This window comes from Stylophora pistillata, chromosome 5 (genome assembly GCF_964205215.1).
Source record: "Stylophora pistillata chromosome 5, jaStyPist1.2, whole genome shotgun sequence".
Lineage (NCBI taxonomy): Eukaryota > Metazoa > Cnidaria > Anthozoa > Scleractinia > Pocilloporidae > Stylophora > Stylophora pistillata.
The window spans coordinates 19,215,716-19,220,715 of record NC_142523.1 but is presented as its reverse complement, the minus strand read 5'-3'; positions in this window follow the sequence as shown (position 1 = coordinate 19,220,715).

Below are 5,000 nucleotides of genomic sequence, written 5' to 3'. Positions count from 1 at the left end.
TGCCCACCCTTGGTTTGTAAGGGTATGACTTTAGTATGCCCACCCATTATGTTTTATACCTCTCCTCTGAGGTAACACTACTATACATTGTTCACATTCACATTTCGGCTTTTAATACTGATGTTGCGCGTGCGCTAGGCAATCTCATGTGATCCCCTGGTGCAGTTGGTGACTCGATAGAATCTCAATCAAACTTCAACTTACAGGTAAGTCTCGTTTAATTTTACAATTATGTAATTCAACCCCGTAAAAGTGTTCAACTGGCCTTGGTCAGTCTTTGTTGTATTCTTTCAAAGTTACAAACCATCAAAAAGATCAAAACCGGTACGAGCCACCTTAAGTGGACACCTCTGAGTGCTACGATTTGTTTCGCATTGAATTTGATTCCTAATAAAATGAAATGACCGAAAACTTTCCTAAACAACTCACTGGAAGATGAAAAGGAAAATGAAATCATTGTTGGATCCAGGATTGTAAACATAGACAGTTTTACCAATTGAGCTAAAAAGCCAACTGGGAGCAGGCCATCAAATTAATTCGATATAAACCCGTAGATGATAAATCAAACAACAACAAACATATGAAACATATGTGTGAACTGCGGTTATGAGACGTATATGAGAACGATCCTTCGCAGTAAAGCACTATTTGAGCAATAGTGAAAATCAGAAAGATTTTCACTATTGCTCAAATAGTGCTTTACTGCGAAGGATCGTTCTCATATACGTCTCATAACCGCAATTCACACATATGTTTCATATGTTTGTTGTTGTTTGATTTATCATCTACGGGTTTATATCGAATTAATTTGATGGCCTGCTCCCAGTTGGCTTGTTAGCTCAATTGGTAGAGCGCTGCACTAGTATCGCAGAGGTCAGTGGTTCGAATCCCGTACAGGCCTGAAATTTTTTTCAGGTCTGATTTTCACTATTGCTCAAATAGTGCTTTACTGCGAAGGATCGTTCTCATATACGTCTCATAACCGCAGTTCAAACATATATTTCATATGTTTGTTGTTGTTTGATAGACAGTTTTATTGACGGAAATGGAGAAGTGTAAATGTTACCATAAAATTAAACATAATTTTCAGTAAACAAGAGATCGTAAAAATGTAGATGAGACTTTAATTCTAATTAAACCACAGACGGTAAAATTAAAATAAAATATTCATCTTAAACTTGTGAGAAAGATTGTTGATATTTCCCTTGATAAACTGTAAATTACAACTACGAAAATGAAAACTCGCATATGTTAAGAAAGGATTGCAAACTTTGTATTGTTTTTCATTTAAAACGGAATAATGAAAGTTCACGGTTATGACAGTGGCAAAGAGAAAAAAAGAAAAATGAAGCCAAGGCTTTCATACCTCTAGTACCTAGAAATTCGCGAAATCTCTGTCGACCAACAAATTGCTGATGTATATGAAACCCTAATTTCCGCTGAGTTTGACGCTCATGACAATCTGGAAGATGTCAGAGCAAATTCTTTTCACTCCAAATTTTTTTCACTCTTCCACTTCAAATTTCACATGAACAATTAAATCGGTCAATCGTGGTAAATGTGCATCGCCGAATGAGGCCTTCGATCAAGCCATCTTCTCGGAACAGCGACAAGATACCATCCAGACATTCGATGGAAAGCTTCATCTTTCGACAACATGGTCCAGAAGCTGGCAGATGCTGGTTTGTCTCATGTTACACTACAATCTCTGTACGAGAAACTCAACATTAATGGCCTCAATGGAGTACTGGCATTGGCGCCATCTGCAAAATCAAATTGTCATCATATTTCGAATTCCGCTAGAGAATTCTCTTCCGAGTTTCTCTCCGGAGTTCATTTCCAACTGTCGTAATGGTAAGCAGTCTGAGTCTGAAATGATGACTCACTTTTCAGGAATGTGTAAAGTCACAAAACAATGTGAATCCATCTTCAGGATGAACGATTTTTTCTGCGCTGAGGCCGTCCGTAGATTAATCACGTGGACACGGACTCATCCTCGCGAAAATGAGCCCTTGAGTCAGCGGTATCGTGTAAAACGCGTGACCGGATATAAAAGTGTGAGCTAAAATTGCAAAAACCGGAAATAAAGCTTGCTAAGTTGATGAACTAATATCTCAAAAATTAGTTCGGTGACCTACCCTGATTTTTTCTGTACAAATTAAATTCATCATTACGCGTTCCTGAAGAAAATTTTAAAAAAATTTATCTTGTGGAAATTTTTTTACATTTTAAAACAGCATTTTCCTAATAAATCAAGTTCTACTAGATAGTTTTTTTAAATATCAGGTATACAGGTAGAGGATGTGATGATGTTTAAGAAATTTGAAAAAAAAACCAGGTCACCGACTTGGTTTTTGAGATATCTTTCAAAAACTGAGTTTTAGAAGGTCTTTCAGCGCTATTGTACTGTTGCCATGGCAACAGATAATGCCTGACGAACCCCCTTTAAAAGATATCCCTAACATAGTGTTATGCATATGTCAAGTCATTATCCTGATGATAAGTTTGACAGTCCTGATATCTTTTACTGATTGGCACTTGCTGTTAATTGTAGAAAACCCTTTCGAGCCTCCTTAACCAAAGTTTCCTCTTGAAAAGTATAGTTGACTTAATGATGCTTAATTTGTAACTGAAAAAAATAAATAAAATTGGCCCTTGAAGGTTTGGCATATTCTCAAAGTGAATTGTTGAAAACAGTCACAAAATTGAGTGCGTATACTCATTGGCTACTATCTGAAAGGAAAAACACAAGAATAAGTCTTCGCTAAACGTAAATATTCTTTTATTGTATTTAGAAAGTCGCAAAGATCACAAACATCGGTAAGTGACATTGTCTATTACGTTGTGGAAACAATTGCGTTCGACTGGATGGTGATGCCATCCAGTTGGGATTTGTCGAGTTTATCGCCACCTACTTTTCTAAGCCTTTTTTTTAAATTTCATCCTCGTGGCACACAGTAGTCATCACTTGAATTATTAGCGCCTTTGTGCAAACACGTTTCCGGAACGTGTTCTAAAAACAACGCTGTTATCGTTAACTTTTTTAGTTGAATTGTGAGAGCTACAAACTCGGCATGGATGTTAACGGGTAAATAGTTGCATTGACACACCGAAAATACAAAGGGGAGAAAATCTGTGAAAAGACTCGCTTCGCAAAACGCCAGTTAAAAACAATAACTCTTTCAAGTTTTTTCGCAACAAAACATAGTTCTTATTTTTTTCTTCTTTTTTTTTTCATAAATTTTTGCTGTTATTCGTTTCATATCACGTCAAGTAAAGAAAAAGAAGATTAAACAAAGAAATTATCCTACCTTCATTGTTTTCCGGTTTTGATTTAACGTTGAATTCTTTGAATTAACAGAAAATGGGTATTGTTATCAATGACGTAACGCCTCAATTGACCAAAAAACGTACTTCTTCGTTTGAAAAATACAGAAACAACCATTTCAACTAATGCAATATCTAAAGATAATTATAACTATTGCTATATTTTATATCTGCAAACGTATATTGTGAAAAAAGTGAGACGAACTTGTCGCGGAAATTAATTGCGCAGTTTGTGTGACGTTTTCCTTTTCACAAACAGATGCGTTATTAGCCACTAACTTTGTATTCGGCGCATCTAGGTTCGTAATTAAGATAGATAGATAAATCGTTTATTAAAAAGAAACACCTCGCAGTCCGAAGACTGAATTACGTATATAATATACAATACAAGAAACAAAATTCATAGTTAAAATGGATTGAAAATCTTAATAATAAAAATATACAAATCTAATAAAAAAGTTTCACTTAGGATGATCTTGTGTTAAAAAAAATATACATACTTAAACATATATATTTACATCCTTAGGCTATGGCTAACAATAAAGGATTTTTTAAAACGATCAGTCTTGCACACTGGCACGTTAAACTTCCTATTGCTGCGCAGCTGCCTGTGGTGCTCAGCTTTAGGTGGGAGCAGACCAGCGAGCTTGTGATTAGTGTCAAGAACAATGTCATTAAAAAGATCAAACGATAGAGATGCTTTCCTGTCGTAAAGAGAGGAGATGCCTGCCTCTTTGAGCGCGCTGTTGTAGCTTGCATAAGGAAAGATAATGCGCAAGACGCGCTTCTGAATACGTTCCAGCTCTTCGGATAAATAGAACGGAAGGCTGGAGTGAAATACTTGACATGCGTATTCTAAAACCGATCTTATGGAACTACAGTAAAATAAAACAAGATCACTCGCACAGATACCAGCACGTTTGAGTTGACTCAGGAGATACAATCTTTTGGCAGCCTTTGAGGTTACATTAAAGATGTGATCGTTCCATTTGAAGTCGTCTCTTATGGTAACGCCGAGCACTTTAGCCGAGTTAACAGACTCGAAAGCAAAGCCATCGAGTTCAACTGAAGAATGAATTGGAGGAGATCTCTTAAAGCATGACTGCAGTTCCTTACATTTAGATGGATTCAACTGCAGGCGATTCTCCTGAGACCAGGTGCTAATAAAGTCGACAGCTTGCTGAAGTGCGCTTTGTTTGGATGGTAGTACTATTTCCGAAACAGTAGTGTCGTCGGCAAATTTCCACATAGCAAACGACCCATCAGGTAACTTAAGATCGTTTATCAGCACCAAGAATAACCAAGGGCCAAGACGAGTCCCCTGGGGAACACCCGCAGGAACACTAAGCCAATCAGAGTAAACTCCGTTGAGCTTAACTCTTTGCTTTCTGTCCCTCAAGAAATCAATAATCCAGTTGATGGCAGTTGGCTTAACTCCAAGAGTATGAAGTTTACCAACCAAGATGTTATGGTCCACTAATTGTAACTAGTTGTTTTTACGACAAACTGTGCTAATTCTTATCATTACTTAGGGGCCGACCATTTAACTTTTGAGCGGGGGTGGCTGATTTCTGGTCATCAAGAAATTTTTTTTCTAGTAATCTGCTGGGCAGGATATTTTTTCCCGATCTAAACGCTCTTGTTTTCTGTTACATTTGGGCTGCATGCAATTT